Source organism: Bufo bufo, chromosome 1, assembly GCF_905171765.1.
Source record: "Bufo bufo chromosome 1, aBufBuf1.1, whole genome shotgun sequence".
Taxonomy (NCBI): domain Eukaryota; kingdom Metazoa; phylum Chordata; class Amphibia; order Anura; family Bufonidae; genus Bufo; species Bufo bufo.
In genome coordinates this window covers 232,979,480-232,999,948 of record NC_053389.1, presented here as the reverse complement: position 1 = coordinate 232,999,948, position 20,469 = coordinate 232,979,480, and the positions used below count along the sequence as shown (strand labels likewise).

Below are 20,469 nucleotides of genomic sequence, written 5' to 3'. Positions count from 1 at the left end.
CGTCTCATCATTGTCCTGCTGGGTACTTGTACTGTGCATGCCTTTCTGTATTATACTGTGGGAGGTGTATGCACCAGGCAATACACTACTGGGTAATGTGGGCACAAAACATCTCATCATTGTCCTGCTGAGGTCTTGTACTGTGCATGCTTTTCTGTATTATACTGTGGGAGATGTATGCACAATACAATACATTACTGGGTAATGTGGGCACAAAACATCTCATCATTGTCCTGCTCGGTACTTGTACTGTGCATGCATTTCTGTATTATACTGTGGGAGGTGTATGCACCAGGCGATGCACTACTGGGTAATGTGGGCACAAAATGTCTCATCATTGTCCTGCTGGGTACTTGTACTGTGCATGCCTTTCTGTATTATATTGTGGGAGATGTATGCACCAGGCGATACACTACTGGGTAATGTGGGCACAAAACATCTCATCATTGTCCTGCTGGGTACTTGTACTGTGCATGCCTTTCTGTATTATACTGTGGGAGATGTATGCACCAGGCGATGCACTACTGGGTAATGTGGGCACAAAACATCTCATCATTGTCCTGCTGGGTACTTGTACTGTGCATGCCTTTCTGTATTATACTGTGGGAGATGTATGCACCAGGCGATGCACTACTGGGTAATGTGGGCACAAAACATCTCATCATTGTCCTGCTGGGTACTTGTACTGTGCATGCTTTTCTGTATTATACTGTGGGAGATGTATGCACCAGGCGATGCAGTACTGGGTAATGTGGGCACAAAACATCTCATCATTGTCCTGCTGGGTACTTGTACTGTGCATGCCTTTCTGTATTATACTGTGGGAGATGTATGCACCAGGCGATGCACTACTGGGTAATGTGGGCACAAAACATCTCATCATTGTCCTGCTCGGTACTTGTACTGTGCATGCTTTTCTGTATTATACTGTGGGAGATGTATGCACCAGGCGATGCACTACTGGGTAATGTGGGCACAAAACATCTCATCATTGTCCTGCTGGGTACTTGTACTGTGCATGCCTTTCTGTATTATACTGTGGGAGATGTATGCACCAGGCGATGCACTACTGGGTAATGTGGGCACAAAACATCTCATCATTGTCCTGCTGGGTACTTGTACTGTGCATGCTTTTCTGTATTATACTGTGGGAGATGTATGCACCAGGTGATGCACTACTGGGTAATGTGGGCACAAAACATCTTATCATTGTCCTGCTGGGTACTTGTACTGTGCATGCCTTTCTGTATTATACTGTGGGAGATGTATGCACCAGGCGATACACTACTGGGTAATGTGGGCACAAAACATCTCATCATTGTCCTGCTGGGTACTTGTACTGTGCATGCTTTTCTGTATTATACTGTGGGAGACGTATGCACCAGGTGATGCACTACTGGGTAATGTGGACACAAAACGTCTCATCATTGTCCTGCTGGGTACTTGTACTGTGCATGCTTTTCTGTATTATACTGTGGGAGATGTATGCACCAGGCAATACACTACTGGGTAATGTGGGCACAAAACATCTCATCATTGTCCTGCTGGGTACTTGTACTGTGCATGCTTTTCTGTATTATACTGTGGGAGATGTATGCACCGGGCAATACACTACTGGGTAATGTGGGCACAAAACATCTCATCATTGTCCTGCTGGGTACTTGTACTGTGCATGCCTTTCTGTATTATACTGTGGGAGATGTATGCACCAGGCAATACACTACTGGGTAATGTAGGCACAAAACATCTCATCATTGTCCTGCTGGGTACTTGTACTGTGCATGCCTTTCTGTATTATACTGTGGGAGATGTATGCACCAGGCGATGCACTACTGGGTAATGTGGGCACAAAATGTCTCATCATTGTCCTGCTGGGTACTTGTACTGTGCATGCCTTTCTGTATTATACTGTGGGAGATGTATGCACCAGGCGATACACTACTGGGTAATGTGGGCACAAAACATCTCATCATTGTCCTGCTGGGTACTTGTACTGTGCATGCCTTTCTGTATTATACTGTGGGAGATGTATGCACCAGGCGATGCACTACTGGGTAATGTGGGCACAAAACATCTCATCATTGTCCTGCTCGGTACTTGTACTGTGCATGCCTTTCTGTATTATACTGTGGGAGATGTATGCACCAGGCGATGCACTACTGGGTAATGTGGGCACAAAACATCTCATCATTGTCCTGCTGGGTACTTGTACTGTGCATGCCTTTCTGTATTATACTGTGGGAGATGTATGCACCAGGCGATGCACTACTGGGTAATGTGGGCACAAAACATCTCATCATTGTCCTGCTGGGTACTTGTACTGTGCATGCTTTTCTGTATTATACTGTGGGAGATGTATGCACCAGGCGATGCACTACTGGGTAATGTGGGCACAAAACATCTTATCATTGTCCTGCTGGGTACTTGTACTGTGCATGCCTTTCTGTATTATACTGTGGGAGATGTATGCACCAGGCGATACACTACTGGGTAATGTGGGCACAAAACATCTCATCATTGTCCTGCTGGGTACTTGTACTGTGCATGCCATTCTGTATTATACTGTGGGAGATGTATGCACCAGGCGATGCACTACTGGGTAATGTGGGCAAAAAACGTCTCATCATTGTCCTGCTGGGTACTTGTACTGTGCATGCTTTTCTGTATTATACTGTGGGAGATGTATGCACCGGGCAATACACTACTGGGTAATGTGGGCACAAAACATCTCATCATTGTCCTGCTGGGTACTTGTACTGTGCATGCCTTTCTGTATTATACTGTGGGAGATGTATGCACCAGGCAATACACTACTGGGTAATGTAGGCACAAAACATCTCATCATTGTCCTGCTGGGTACTTGTACTGTGCATGCTTTTCTGTATTATACTGTGGGAGACGTATGCACCAGGTGATGCACTACTGGGTAATGTGGGCACAAAATGTCTCATCATTGTCCTGCTGGGTACTTGTACTGTGCATGCCTTTCTGTATTATACTGTGGGAGATGTATGCACCAGGCGATGCACTACTGGGTAATGTGGGCACAAAATGTCTCATCATTGTCCTGCTGGGTACTTGTACTGTGCATACCTTTCTGTATTATACTGTGGGAGATGTATGCACCAGGCGATACACTACTGGGTAATGTGGGCACAAAACATCTCATCATTGTCCTGCTGGGTACTTGTACTGTGCATGCCTTTCTGTATTATACTGTGGGAGATGTATGCACCAGGCGATGCACTACTGGGTAATGTGGGCACAAAACATCTCATCATTGTCCTGCTCGGTACTTGTACTGTGCATGCTTTTCTGTATTATACTGTGGGAGATGTATGCACCAGGCGATGCACTACTGGGTAATGTGGGCACAAAACATCTCATCATTGTCCTGCTGGGTACTTGTACTGTGCATGCCTTTCTGTAATATACTGTGGGAGATGTATGCACCAGGCGATGCACTACTGGGTAATGTGGGCACAAAACATCTCATCATTGTCCTGCTGGGTACTTGTACTGTGCATGCCTTTCTGTATTATACTGTGGGAGATGTATGCACCAGGCGATGCACTACTGGGTAATGTGGGCACAAAACATCTCATCATTGTCCTGCTGGGTACTTGTACTGTGCATGCTTTTCTGTATTATACTGTGGGAGATGTATGCACCAGGCGATGCACTACTGGGTAATGTGGGCACAAAACATCTTATCATTGTCCTGCTGGGTACTTGTACTGTGCATGCCTTTCTGTATTATACTGTGGGAGATGTATGCACCAGGCGATACACTACTGGGTAATGTGGGCACAAAACATCTCATCATTGTCCTGCTGGGTACTTGTACTGTGCATGCCATTCTGTATAATACTGTGGGAGATGTATGCACCAGGCGATGCACTACTGGGTAATGTGGGCAAAAAACGTCTCATCATTGTCCTGCTGGGTACTTGTACTGTGCATGCTTTTCTGTATTATACTGTGGGAGATGTATGCACCGGGCAATACACTACTGGGTAATGTGGGCACAAAACATCTCATCATTGTCCTGCTGGGTACTTGTACTGTGCATGCTTTTCTGTATTATACTGTGGGAGACGTATGCACCAGGTGATGCACTACTGGGTAATGTGAGCACAAAACGTCTCATCATTGTCCTGCTGGGTACTTGTACTGTGCATGCTTTTCTGTATTATACTGTGGGAGATGTATGCACCAGGCAATACACTACTGGGTAATGTGGGCACAAAACATCTCATCATTGTCCTGCTGGGTACTTGTACTGTGCATGCTTTTCTGTATTATACTGTGGGAGATGTATGCACCGGGCAATACACTACTGGGTAATGTGGGCACAAAACATCTCATCATTGTCCTGCTGGGTACTTGTACTGTGCATGCCTTTCTGTATTATACTGTGGGAGATGTATGCACCGGGCAATACACTACTGGGTAATGTGGGCACAAAATGTCTTATCATTGTCCTGCTGGGTACTTGTACTGTGCATGCCTTTCTGTATTATACTGTGGGAGATGTATGCACCAGGCAATACACTACTGGGTAATGTAGGCACAAAACATCTCATCATTGTCCTGCTGGGTACTTGTACTGTGCATGCCTTTCTGTATTATACTGTGGGAGATGTATGCACCAGGCAATACACTACTGGGTAATGTGGGCACAAAACATCTCATCATTGTCCTGCTGGGTACTTGTACTGTGCATGCCTTTCTGTATTATACTGTGGGAGATGTATGCACCAGGCAATACACTACTGGGTAATGTGGGCACAAAACATCTCATCATTGTCCTGCTGGGTACTTGTACTGTGCATGCCTTTCTGTATTATACTGTGGGAGATGTATGCACCAGGCGATGCACTACTGGGTAATGTGGGCATAAAACGTCTCATCATTGTCCTGCTGGGTACTTGTACTGTGCATGCCTTTCTGTATTATACTGTGGGAGATGTATGCACCGGGCAATACACTACTGGGTAATGTGGGCACAAAACGTCTCATCATTGTCCTGCTGGGTACTTGTACTGTGCATGCCTTTCTGTATTATACTGTGGGAGGTGTATGCACCAGGCGATGCACTACTGGGTAATGTGGGCACAAAACATCTCATCATTGTCCTGCTGGGTACTTGTACTGTGCATGCCTTTCTGTATTATACTGTGGGAGGTGTATGCACCAGGCGATGCACTACTGGGTAATGTGGGCACAAAACGTCTCATCATTGTCCTGCTGGGTACTTGTACTGTGCATGCCTTTCTGTATTATACTGTGGGAGGTGTATGCACCAGGTGATGCACTACTGGGTAATGTGGGCACAAAACATCTCATCATTGTCCTGCTGGGTACTTGTACTGTGCATGCCTTTCTGTAATATACTGTGGGAGATGTATGCACCAGGCAATACACTACTGGGTAATGTGGGCACAAAACATCTCATCATTGTCCTGCTGGGTACTTGTACTGTGCATGCCTTTCTGTATTATACTGTGGGAGATGTATGCACCAGGCGATGCACTACTGGGTAATGTGGGCACAAAACGTCTCATCATTGTCCTGCTGGGTACTTGTACTGTGCATGCCTTTCTGTATTATACTGTGGGAGATGTATGCACCGGGCAATACACTACTGGGTAATGTGGGCGCAAAACGTCTCATCATTGTCCTGCTGGGTACTTGTACTGTGCATGCCTTTCTGTATTATACTGTGGGAGGTGTATGCACCAGGCAATACACTACTGGGTAATGTGGGCACAAAACATCTCATCATTGTCCTGCTGGGTACTTGTACTGTGCATGCTTTTCTGTATTATACTGTGGGAGATGTATGCACAGGGCAATACACTACTGGGTAATGTGGGCACAAAACATCTCATCATTGTCCTGCTGGGTACTTGTACTGTGCATGCATTTCTGTATTATACTGTGGGAGATGTATGCACCAGGCAATACACTACTGGGTAATGTGGGCACAAAACATCTCATCATTGTCCTGCTGGGTACTTGTACTGTGCATGCTTTTCTGTATTATACTGTGGGAGATGTATGCACAGGGCAATACACTACTGGGTAATGTGGGCACAAAACATCTCATCATTGTCCTGCTGGGTACTTGTACTGTGCATGCATTTCTGTATTATACTGTGGGAGATGTATGCACCAGGCGATGCACTACTGGGTAATGTGGGCACAAAATGTCTCATCATTGTCCTGCTGGGTACTTGTACTGTGCATGCCTTTCTGTATTATACTGTGGGAGATGTATGCACCAGGCGATACACTACTGGGTAATGTGGGCACAAAACATCTCATCATTGTCCTGCTGGGTACTTGTACTGTGCATGCCTTTCTGTATTATACTGTGGGAGATGTATGCACCAGGCGATGCACTACTGGGTAATGTGGGCACAAAACATCTCATCATTGTCCTGCTGGGTACTTGTACTGTGCATGCCTTTCTGTATTATACTGTGGGAGATGTATGCACCAGGCGATGCACTACTGGGTAATGTGGGCACAAAACATCTCATCATTGTCCTGCTCGGTACTTGTACTGTGCATGCTTTTCTGTATTATACTGTGGGAGATGTATGCACCAGGTGATGCACTACTGGGTAATGTGGGCACAAAACATCTCATCATTGTCCTGCTGGGTACTTGTACTGTGCATGCCTTTCTGTATTATACTGTGGGAGATGTATGCACCAGGCGATGCACTACTGGGTAATGTGGGCACAAAACATCTCATCATTGTCCTGCTGGGTACTTGTACTGTGCATGCTTTTCTGTATTATACTGTGGGAGATGTATGCACCAGGCGATGCACTACTGGGTAATGTGGGCACAAAACATCTTATCATTGTCCTGCTGGGTACTTGTACTGTGCATGCCTTTCTGTATTATACTGTGGGAGATGTATGCACCAGGCGATACACTACTGGGTAATGTGGGCACAAAACATCTCATCATTGTCCTGCTGGGTACTTGTACTGTGCATGCCATTCTGTATTATACTGTGGGAGATGTATGCACCAGGCGATGCACTACTGGGTAATGTGGGCAAAAAACGTCTCATCATTGTCCTGCTGGGTACTTGTACTGTGCATGCTTTTCTGTATTATACTGTGGGAGATGTATGCACCGGGCAATACACTACTGGGTAATGTGGGCACAAAACATCTCATCATTGTCCTGCTGGGTACTTGTACTGTGCATGCTTTTCTGTATTATACTGTGGGAGATGTATGCACCGGGCAATACACTACTGGGTAATGTGGGCACAAAACATCTCATCATTGTCCTGCTGGGTACTTGTACTGTGCATGCTTTTCTGTATTATACTGTGGGAGACGTATGCACCAGGTGATGCACTACTGGGTAATGTGGGCACAAAACGTCTCATCATTGTCCTGCTGGGTACTTGTACTGTGCATGCTTTTCTGTATTATACTGTGGGAGATGTATGCACCAGGCAATACACTACTGGGTAATGTGGGCACAAAACATCTCATCATTGTCCTGCTGGGTACTTGTACTGTGCATGCTTTTCTGTATTATACTGTGGGAGATGTATGCACCGGGCAATACACTACTGGGTAATGTGGGCACAAAACATCTCATCATTGTCCTGCTGGGTACTTGTACTGTGCATGCCTTTCTGTATTATACTGTGGGAGATGTATGCACCAGGCGATGCACTACTGGGTAATGTGGGCACAAAATGTCTCATCATTGTCCTGCTGGGTACTTGTACTGTGCATGCCTTTCTGTATTATACTGTGGGAGATGTATGCACCAGGCGATACACTACTGGGTAATGTGGGCACAAAACATCTCATCATTGTCCTGCTGGGAACTTGTACTGTGCATGCCTTTCTGTATTATACTGTGGGAGATGTATGCACCAGGCGATGCACTACTGGGTAATGTGGGCACAAAACATCTCATCATTGTCCTGCTCGGTACTTGTACTGTGCATGCTTTTCTGTATTATACTGTGGGAGATGTATGCACCAGGCGATGCACTACTGGGTAATGTGGGCACAAAACATCTCATCATTGTCCTGCTGGGTACTTGTACTGTGCATGCCTTTCTGTATTATACTGTGGGAGATGTATGCACCAGGCGATACACTACTGGGTAATGTGGGCACAAAACATCTCATCATTGTCCTGCTGGGTACTTGTACTGTGCATGCCATTCTGTATTATACTGTGGGAGATGTATGCACCGGGCAATACACTACTGGGTAATGTGGGCACAAAACATCTCATCATTGTCCTGCTGGGTACTTGTACTGTGCATGCTTTTCTGTATTATACTGTGGGAGATGTATGCACCGGGCAATACACTACTGGGTAATGTGGGCACAAAACATCTCATCATTGTCCTGCTGGGTACTTGTACTGTGCATGCTTTTCTGTATTATACTGTGGGAGATGTATGCACCGGGCAATACACTACTGGGTAATGTGGGCACAAAACATCTCATCATTGTCCTGCTGGGTACTTGTACTGTGCATGCCTTTCTGTATTATACTGTGGGAGATGTATGCACCAGGCAATACACTACTGGGTAATGTAGGCACAAAACATCTCATCATTGTCCTGCTGGGTACTTGTACTGTGCATGCCTTTCTGTATTATACTGTGGGAGATGTATGCACCAGGCAATACACTACTGGGTAATGTGGGCACAAAACATCTCATCATTGTCCTGCTGGGTACTTGTACTGTGCATGCTTTTCTGTATTATACTGTGGGAGACGTATGCACCAGGTGATGCACTACTGGGTAATGTGGGCACAAAACGTCTCATCATTGTCCTGCTCGGTACTTGTACTGTGCATGCCTTTCTGTATTATACTGTGGGAGATGTATGCACCAGGCGATGCACTACTGGGTAATGTGGGCACAAAACATCTCATCATTGTCCTGCTGGGTACTTGTACTGTGCATGCTTTTCTGTATTATACTGTGGGAGATGTATGCACCAGGCAATACACTACTGGGTAATGTGGGCACAAAACATCTCATCATTGTCCTGCTGGGTACTCGTACTGTGCATGCCTTTCTGTATTATACTGTGGGAGATGTATGCACCAGGCGATGCACTACTGGGTAATGTGGGCACAAAACATCTCATCATTGTCCTGCTGGGTACTTGTACTGTGCATGCTTTTCTGTATTATACTGTGGGAGGTGTATGCACCAGGCGATGCACTACTGGGTAATGTGGGCATAAAACGTCTCATCATTGTCCTGCTGGGTACTTGTACTGTGCATGCCTTTCTGTATTATACTGTGGGAGATGTATGCACCGGGCAATACACTACTGGGTAATGTGGGCACAAAACGTCTCATCATTGTCCTGCTGGGTACTTGTACTGTGCATGCCTTTCTGTATTATACTGTGGGAGGTGTATGCACCAGGCAATACACTACTGGGTAATGTGGGCACAAAACATCTCATCATTGTCCTGCTGGGTACTTGTACTGTGCATGCTTTTTTGTATTATACTGTGGGAGATGTATGCACAGGGCAATACACTACTGGGTAATGTGGGCACAAAACATCTCATCATTGTCCTGCTGGGTACTTGTACTGTGCATGCATTTCTGTATTATACTGTGGGAGATGTATGCACCAGGCGATGCACTACTGGGTAATGTGGGCACAAAATGTCTCATCATTGTCCTGCTGGGTACTTGTACTGTGCATGCCTTTCTGTATTATACTGTGGGAGATGTATGCACCAGGCGATGCACTACTGGGTAATGTGGGCACAAAACTTCTCATCATTGTCCTGCTGGGTACTTGTACTGTGCATGCATTTCTGTATTATACTGTGGGAGATGTATGCACCAGGTGATGCACTACTGGGTAATGTGGGCACAAAATGTCTCATCATTGTCCTGCTGGGTACTTGTACTGTGCATGCCTTTCTGTATTATACTGTGGGAGATGTATGCACCAGGCGATGCACTACTGGGTAATGTGGGCACAAAACTTCTCATCATTGTCCTGCTCGGTACTTGTACTGTGCATGCATTTCTGTATTATACTGCGGGAGATGTATGCACCAGGTGATGCACTACTGGGTAATGTGGGCACAAAACGTCTCATCATTGTCCTGCTGGGTACTTGTACTGTGCATGCTTTTCTGTATTATACTGTGGGAGATGTATGCACCAGGCAATGCACTACTGGGTAATGTGGGCACAAAACATCTCATCATTGTCCTGCTGGGTACTTGTACTGTGCATGCCTTTCTGTATTATACTGTGGGAGATGTATGCACCAGGCGATGCACTACTGGGTAATGTGGGCACAAAACATCTCATCATTGTCCTGCTCGGTACTTGTACTGTGCATGCATTTCTGTATTATACTGCGGGAGATGTCTGCACCAGGTGATGCACTACTGGGTAATGTGGGCACAAAACGTCTCATCATTGTCCTGCTGGGTACTTGTACTGTGCATGCTTTTCTGTATTATACTGTGGGAGATGTATGCACCAGGCAATACACTACTGGGTAATGTGGGCACAAAACATCTCATCATTGTCCTGCTGGGTACTTGTACTGTGCATGCCTTTCTGTATTATACTGTGGGAGACGTATGCACCAGGTGATGCACTACTGGGTAATGTGGGCACAAAACGTCTCATCATTGTCCTGCTGGGTACTTGTACTGTGCATGCCTTTCTGTATTATACTGTGGGAGATGTATGCACCAGGCGATGCACTACTGGGTAATGTGGGCACAAAACATCTCATCATTGTCCTGCTGGGTACTTGTACTGTGCATGCCTTTCTGTATTATACTGTGGGAGATGTATGCACCAGGCGATGCACTACTGGTTAATGTGGGCACAAAACGTCTCATCATTGTCCTGCTGGGTACTTGTACTGCGCATGCCTTTCTGTATTATACTGTGGGAGATGTATGCACCAGGCGAGGCACTACTGGGTAATGTGGGCACAAAACATCTCATCATTGTCCTGCTGGGTACTTGTACTGTGCATGCCTTTCTGTAATATACTGTGGGAGATGTATGCACCAGGCGATGCACTACTGGGTAATGTGGGCACAAAACATCTCATCATTGTCCTGCTGGGTACTTGTACTGTGCATGCCTTTCTGTATTATACTGTGGGAGATGTATGCACCAGGCGATACACTACTGGGTAATGTGGGCACAAAACATCTCATCATTGTCCTGCTGGGTACTTGTACTGTGCATGCCTTTCTGTATTATACTGTGGGAGATGTATGCACCAGGCGATGCACTACTGGGTAATGTGGGCACAAAACGTCTCATCATTGTCCTGCTGGGTACTTGTACTGTGCATGCTTTTCTGTATTATACTGTGGGAGATGTATGCACCAGGCGATGCACTACTGGGTAATGTGGGCACAAAACGTCTCATCATTGTCCTGCTGGGTACTTGTACTGTGCATGCCATTCTGTATTATACTGTGGGAGATGTATGCACCAGGCGATGCACTACTGGGTAATGTGGGCACAAAACGTCTCATCATTGTCCTGCTGGGTACTGTAATGCCGCCGACGCGACGGCCTTTTCTTCATCTGCCGCGGTCCTTGCGTTCCACCGTGGAACGCGGAAGACGCGCGGGTTGTGACGCGGTGGCTGCGTTCCACGGTGGAACGCGGAAGTCATCCGGACCAATCAGAGGTCCCTATTGCACTTCCTGGTTCCATTTAAGGGGGCTGGTGAGGCGGCATGGTGTGCTGTAATTGTTTGTCGATACGCCTGCTGCCTCACCACCTGTGTATGGGATCTAGGAACCGAACCTTTCACCTCACCCCCGCTGTCATCTGGGAGACGGATCCGCACCACAACCGGACCCGCTCCAGTTACCCAGCTGCCATCCGAAGGACAGATCTGCTCAGTAACCGGACCCTTCTCATTCCCACACTACCATCTGGAAGACGGATCCGCTCCGGCCTGATACTGCCGCCGTCCTTGGAAGTTTCCACCATCGCTTTGCCCTGCCAATCGCAAGTACCCTTTATGTGAGAGAGCTTCTCTCCTTTACATACATGCAGGCTGAGATAACTGTGTAGGATTCTTACTGAGTGCCCCCTGCTAACCTGCGGCAGCTACCGCACACTAACATACTAACACCTACCCGCAGTCTATGAAGCAATAGTACTGTGCGGACCTGAGTTGTACTTTTTCCTCCTGATCACGTGATGGTAGAATCTCTAACTCACCGTTGAGGTTGTGAGTGACGCCTGAGATTCATATCTGATTGATCCTAATAACCCGCAGTTGAGATCCACTGTTGAAAAAATTGCAGTCGTGACAGTATTACAGCACCTCAAAGATGGATCCAGCGGAACTCGCTAGACATATGGTTTCTTTATCCCAGAGAGTTGAGACCTTGTCTGCCTCTGTGCAGGACCTGCAGCTGGAGAACCAGAGATTGCGTACTTTGGTTAACCAAAACACAGGTGCTACACCTCCCAGAGAGGGACCTGAACCCAAGGTCTGTGCCCCCGAACCCTTCTCCGGGGATAGGAAAATATTCCGTCAGTTCATAAGTTCGTGTAGACTCATGTTTGATCTACGTCCACGCACTTACTACAATGACCGTATAAAGGTACTCACACTCATTTCCTACCTTAAAGGGGAACCCCGAGCCTGGGCCGAGACCTACTTTGATGAAGAGGATGAGGTCCTAGATTCTTTCCCCAGATTCATGGAGGCCATGGCACTCCTCTATGATGACTCTAGTAAACAATTGACCGCTGAGACTGCCATCAGAGCACTCAAACAAGGCCGCCGACCAGTCGAAGATTATATAGCCGAGTTTAAACGGTGGGCCAGGGAGACGGAGTGGAATAACCTCAGTCTTCGTAACCAGTTCCGCCTCGGCCTTTCGGAGGCCTTGAAAGATGAGATTGCCCGTGATGAGTTACCTCCCACCTTAGACGACCTAATCCAACGCTCTGTTACGATTGACCGCCGCCTCCGTGAACGGAGAGCCGAGAGAGTCTTCATCCCCACACCAGTAGTAAGAGGAGCCAGATTTACCCCTAAAGAGGAACCAATGGAGCTAGGAACCCTACGGGGACCCCTCACGCCGGCTGAAAAGGCCAGGAGACGCACGTTGAACCTATGTCTCTACTGTGCCTCCCCTGACCACGTAGTAGACGACTGCCCGGCGGTTAAAAAGAAGACAGAAGGTAGGGAGATACATATCTGCAAATTGACACATAGTCTCTGCCACCGCAATTCTTACATATACATTTCTCTCAGCTTACAGTGGGATACCGAGAGGATTATCGTCAAGGCCATGATAGACACCGGAGCCTGCGGCAACTTTATAGATTCACATCTGGTTAAGTCCAATAAAATACCCCACACCCTGAAGCAGAAACCCGTCTCAATCATTTTTTTAGATGGGTCCACATCCCCTTCAGGACCAATCTCTCATCACACCCAACCGCTGCTCGTGGCCTGTGGAGAGGGTCACATAGAACACCTTATATTCGATGTCATTTCCTCTCCCATGTTCCCTGTAGTACTGGGGCTTCCCTGGGTCAGACTACACCAACCTTCTCTCCTCTGGCCTACAGGGGAGGTACAGTTGGATTCCCATTACTGTACCACCACTTGTTATCCAAACACTGCACTTATGCAGGTCGCTCCCATGGGGCTACCTCCCCATCTCGCTGAATTCGAAGATGTTTTCAGCCAATCTGGTGCAGCTACACTTCCCCCACATAGACCCTATGACTGCCCAATTGACCTTATCCCAGGCAGTCCTCTTCCCACGGGCCGCATTTATCCGCTTTCCCAACCAGAATTAGTCCACCTGAAGACCTACCTAGATGAAAATATAAAAAAGGGTTTCATAAGGCCCTCAACCTCACCTGCTAGCGCAGGGATGTTCTTTGTGAAAAACAAGGATGGCGGATTAAGGCCAATAATTGACTACAGAGGACTCAACAAAATTACCATAAAAAACCGCTACCCTCTTCCGCTCATCCCCGAACTGATCGAGAGGTTACAATCATCCCGTATTTTCACCAAACTTGACCTCAGAAGCGCATATAACTTGATCAGGATCCGGGAAGGGGATGAGTGGAAGACGGCTTTCAGAACCAGATACGGACTGTTCGAGTACATGGTAATGCCTTTCGGGTTGTGCAATGCCCCGGCGACGTTCCAGCATTTCGTTAACGATATTTTTCGTGATCTGCTGGACGTCTGCGTAGTAATCTATTTGGATGACATTCTGGTGTACTCGGACAGTCCTACCGACCACAGGAGGCACCTAAGATGGGTGCTGTCCCGTCTTCGGGTCCATTCCCTTTTCGCTAAAATAGAGAAATGTATCTTCGAACAGCCTTCCATTTCCTTCCTGGGATATCACATCTCCCCCCAGGGGATTCAAATGGATCAGTCCAAAGTGGAATGCATCCAGGCCTGGCCTGTGCCCCACACACGCAAAGCACTCCAACGTTTTCTGGGCTTTTCCAACTACTACCGGAAATTTATAAAAAATTTCTCAGAGATAGTAAAACCCTTGACAAGACTAACCAGTAATATAATACCCTATACATGGTCCTCCGACGCCCAAAGGGCTTTCGAAATACTCAAACAGAGGTATACCTCAGCTCCCATACTCCAATTGCCCAACACCGATTTCCATTTTGTTCTAGAGGTTGATGCTTCCCATCTCGCCATAGGAGCAGTTCTATCGCAACAACCATCCCTTTCTGAACCCTTGCACCCAGTTGCATACTACTCCCGAACTCTAAATACTGCTGAAAAAAATTACCCCATTGGGGAAAAAGAGCTATTAGCTATTAAGGATGCTCTGGGCAACTGGAGACATCTTTTGGAAGGAGCCAAACATCCCATCATGATCTACACTGACCACCGCAACCTACAGTTCCTCAAAACTTGTAAAACCATGTCGGCAAGACAAGTACGGTGGAGCCTTTTCTTTGATCGTTTTGACTTCCATATATCTTACAGACCAGGTTCCAAAAACACAAAGGCTGACTCCCTCTCCAGGTTATACGAAGAGAGTACTGACGCAGAACCTCCTGCCTTACTACTTCCGGCAAATCGGTTTGTGGGACTCGCCACGGGATTCAAGGAGCTCCTAAAACATGTTCCTTTTGAAGGGGATCCTCCTGCTCCTCCTGGGTTGACACCAACCGATGGATTCCTTTTCAAAAACGACAAACTTTACATCCCTCCTAGAATGCAACCTTCTGTCATTCGACTCATGCATGACACACCCCTAGCGGGCCACCCAGGCATCACCAAAACGTTGGAACTTGTACGCAGAAAATTCTGGTGGCCAGACATGACCAAATCAATCCACGAATATGTCTCCACCTGTGATGTCTGTGCCTCTACCAAAACCGACAGAAAGCCTCCCTACGGGTTACTGATGTCACTGGAAACACCCACTAGACCTTGGGAGATTGTCTCTGTCGATTTTATAGTCGACCTCCCTCGCTCAGAGGGTTGCAACACCATCATGGTTACTGTCGATCTATTAACCAAAATGGCTCATTTCTCCCCACTTAAAAAATTACCATCATCAAAAGAAACCGCCCAAACTTTCCTCAGCCAAGTCCTTCGATTGCACGGTTTACCCTCCGCGATTATTTCCGACAGGGGCAGTCAATTTGTATCAAAATTTTGGAAGGCACTATGCACAGCCCTCCAAATTGATCATAGGATGTCAACCGCATACCACCCACAAACTAACGGCCAAACAGAGCGAGTAAACCAGTGTCTAGAACAATACATTCGATGCTATTGCAGCCATCTCCAAGATGACTGGTTCGATCTATTACCTCTGGCCGAGTTTGCATACAACAATACAATGAACTCCTCCACTCAATACTCTCCTTTCTATGCAAACTACGGTTTCCACCCCACCAACCTGCCCCCTGATTACTTACCCGGGAACGTTCCTGCAGTTCAGGACTATCTCGAATCTCTAAGAGAGACTTCCCTTGCAATACAAGATAATCTGAAGACCGCAAAAGAGCGACAAAAAAGACATTATGACACTCGACACTCTAATCCCCCCACATACTGTGTGGGAGACATGGTATGGTTGTCTACGAGAAATCTCCGCCTTAACGTGCCCGCTAGGAAACTCGGTCGCCAATACATCGGACCATTTCCCATCGAGAAAGTCCTGAATCAAAATGCGGTACGCCTAACTCTCCCTCTCGGCTGGAAAATCCATCCCTCTTTCCATGTCTCCTTGCTTAAACCGTACAAACCTAACCGACTCCCCCTTAGAGCCTCCCCCCCTAGCCCCCCAATTCAGGTCCAAGGTGAGGTTGAGTACGAGGTAGACAAGATACTCGACTCCCGTAAAAGGGGATCATCTATACAGTATCTCATACGATGGAAGGGTTATACTCCTGCGGATGATTCTTGGGAAGACTCTCGGGACGTACATGCTCCTAGATTGACCCGTTTGTTCCATCGTAGGTATCCTGATCGGCCTACTCCCAGAGGGAACTCCGGAGGCGTTCCTTTGAGGGGGGGATACTGTAATGCCGCCGACGCGACGGCCTTTTCTTCATCTGCCGCGGTCCTTGCGTTCCACCGTGGAACGCGGAAGACGCGCGGGTTGTGACGCGGTGGCTGCGTTCCACGGTGGAACGCGGAAGTCATCCGGACCAATCAGAGGTCCCTATTGCACTTCCTGGTTCCATTTAAGGGGGCTGGTGAGGCGGCATGGTGTGCTGTAATTGTTTGTCGATACGCCTGCTGCCTCACCACCTGTGTATGGGATCTAGGAACCGAACCTTTCACCTCACCCCCGCTGTCATCTGGGAGACGGATCCGCACCACAACCGGACCCGCTCCAGTTACCCAGCTGCCATCCGAAGGACAGATCTGCTCAGTAACCGGACCCTTCTCATTCCCACACTACCATCTGGAAGACGGATCCGCTCCGGCCTGATACTGCCGCCGTCCTTGGAAGTTTCCACCATCGCTTTGCCCTGCCAATCGCAAGTACCCTTTATGTGAGAGAGCTTCTCTCCTTTACATACATGCAGGCTGAGATAACTGTGTAGGATTCTTACTGAGTGCCCCCTGCTAACCTGCGGCAGCTACCGCACACTAACATACTAACACCTACCCGCAGTCTATGAAGCAATAGTACTGTGCGGACCTGAGTTGTACTTTTTCCTCCTGATCACGTGATGGTAGAATCTCTAACTCACCGTTGAGGTTGTGAGTGACGCCTGAGATTCATATCTGATTGATCCTAATAACCCGCAGTTGAGATCCACTGTTGAAAAAATTGCAGTCGTGACAGGTACTTGTACTGTGCATGCTTTTCTGTATTATACTGTGGGAGATGTATGCACCAGGCAATACACTACTGGGTAATGTGGGCACAAAACATCTCATCATTGTCCTGCTGGGTACTTGTACTGTGCATGCTTTTCTGTATTATACTGTGGGAGATGTATGCACCGGGCAATACACTACTGGGTAATGTGGGCACAAAACATCTCATCATTGTCCTGCTGGGTACTTGTACTGTGCATGCTTTTCTGTATTATACTGTGGGAGACGTATGCACCAGGCAATACACTACTGGGTAATGTGGGCACAAAACATCTCATCATTGTCCTGCTGGGTACTTGTACTGTGCATGCCTTTCTGTATTATACTGTGGGAGATGTATGCACCAGGCGATACACTACTGGGTAATGTGGGCACAAAACATCTCATCATTGTCCTGCTGGGTACTTGTACTGTGCATGCCTTTCTGTATTATACTGTGGGAGATGTATGCACCAGGCGATGCACTACTGGGTAATGTGGGCACAAAACATCTCATCATTGTCCTGCTGGGTACTTGTACTGTGCATGCCTTTCTGTATTATACTGTGGGAGATGTATGCACCAGGCGATACACTACTGGGTAATGTGGGCACAAAACATCTCATCATTGTCCTGCTGGGTACTTGTACTGTGCATGCCATTCTGTATTATACTGTGGGAGATGTATGCACCAGGCGATGCACTACTGGGTAATGTGGGCACAAAACATCTCATCATTGTCCTGCTGGGTACTTGTACTGTGCATGCCTTTCTGTATTATACTGTGGGAGACGTATGCACCAGGTGATGCACTACTGGGTAATGTGGGCACAAAATGTCTCATCATTGTCCTGCTGGGTACTTGTACTGTGCATGCCTTTCTGTATTATACTGTGGGAGACGTATGCACCAGGTGATGCACTACTGGGTAATGTGGGCACAAAACGTCTCATCATTGTCCTGCTCGGTACTTGTACTGTGCATGCTTTTCTGTATTATACTGTGGGAGATGTATGCACCAGGCGATGCACTACTGGGTAATGTGGGCACAAAACATCTCATCATTGTCCTGCTGGGTACTTGTACTGTGCATGCTTTTCTGTATTATACTGTGGGAGATGTATGCACCGGGCAATACACTACTGGGTAATGTGGGCACAAAACGTCTCATCATTGTCCTGCTGGGTACTTGTACTGTGCATGCCTTTCTGTATTATACTGTGGGAGGTGTATGCACCAGGCAATACACTACTGGGTAATGTGGGCACAAAACATCTCATCATTGTCCTGCTGGGTACTTGTACTGTGCATGCTTTTCTGTATTATACTGTGGGAGATGTATGCACAGGGCAATACACTACTGGGTAATGTGGGCACAAAACATCTCATCATTGTCCTGCTGGGTACTTGTACTGTGCATGCCTTTCTGTATTATACTGTGGGAGATGTATGCACCAGGCGATACACTACTGGGTAATGTGGGCACAAAACATCTCATCATTGTCCTGCTGGGTACTTGTACTGTGCATGCCTTTCTGTATTATACTGTGGGAGATGTATGCACCAGGCGATGCACTACTGGGTAATGTGGGCACAAAACGTCTCATCATTGTCCTGCTGGGTACTTGTACTGTGCATGCTTTTCTGTATTATACTGTGGGAGATGTATGCACCAGGCAATACACTACTGGGTAATGTGGGCACAAAACATCTCATCATTGTCCTGCTGGGTACTTGTACTGTGCATGCCTTTCTGTATTATACTGTGGGAGATGTATGCACCAGGCGATGCACTACTGGGTAATGTGGGCACAAAACATCTCATCATTGTCCTGCTGGGTACTTGTACTGTGCATGCCTTTCTGTATTATGCTGTGGGAGATGTATGCACCAGGCGATGCACTACTGGGTAATGTGGGCACAAAACGTCTCATCATTGTCCTGCTGGGTACTTGTACTGTGCATGCTTTTCTGTATTATACTGTGGGAGATGTATGCACCAGGCGATGCACTACTGGGTAATGTGGGCACAAAACATCTCATCATTGTCCTGCTGGGTACTTGTACTGTGCATGCTTTTCTGTATTATACTGTGGGAGATGTATGCACCAGGCAATATACTACTGGGTAATGTGGGCACAAAACGTCTCATCATTGTCCTGCTGGGTACTTGTACTGTGCATGCCTTTCTGTATTATACTGTGGGAGATGTATGCACCAGGCGATACACTACTGGGTAATGTGGGCACAAAACATCTCATCATTGTCCTGCTGGGTACTTGTACTGTGCATGCCTTTCTGTATTATACTGTGGGAGATGTATGCACCAGGCGATGCACTACTGGGTAATGTGGGCACAAAACGTCTCATCATTGTCCTGCTGGGTACTTGTACTGTGCATGCTTTTCTGTATTATACTGTGGGAGATGTATGCACCAGGCGATGCACTACTGGGTAATGTGGGCACAAAATGTCTTATCATTGTCCTGCTGGGTACTTGTCTGTACAGTGCATGATTTTCTGCATTTCTGGGAGATGTAGTGCATGCATCAGACTGCACTACTGGGAGATGTGGGCATAAAATATCTCTCATGTTGCAATATGGCACCTTGCAGTGCACTGTAGCATGTTACCTAAACTGCTCGGCCAGCCAGCACGCTTGTGAATAAAGCTCTGGATGTGACACGAGATCAGAACTAGATGTATTTACAGATTACCATACTGTGTAGATGTAACCTCATAATGAAGTGGGGATGAGCTCCTAAAATGTAAGATATCCATAAGAAGGCAGCGAGTTGTGTGACACTTTATAATGGACCAGCGCTCCTCGGCTCTCAGAAGAAGCCCTATTTATAAACCCTTTCATCTTTCTGAGCCTCTGGAAATCCACTTCAAAGTTTTAACAGTGGCCTCACCCCACAGACCCTGACTGGGGCCATGTACATGAAGATGATGCAGTGGCATCTTCTGGCCTCGGGTCTCCAAGATGTTTCCAGACCATAACTCCCAGAAAAGCTTATACAGCGTGAAATGTGGGATACAAAAGGAAACATTGTTTCTTCCCAGATACAAAGTAAAAACAAAGGACACT

At 47.0% G+C, this 20,469-nt stretch overlaps 1 protein-coding gene across 6 annotated transcripts in view; it reads right to left on the bottom strand.

Annotated features, from left to right (window-relative positions):
* The window catches only part of CACNA1C (calcium voltage-gated channel subunit alpha1 C), a 583,432-nt gene that overhangs the window by 174,054 nt on the left and 388,909 nt on the right, over window positions 1-20,469 (bottom strand). The window lies entirely within an intron of this gene.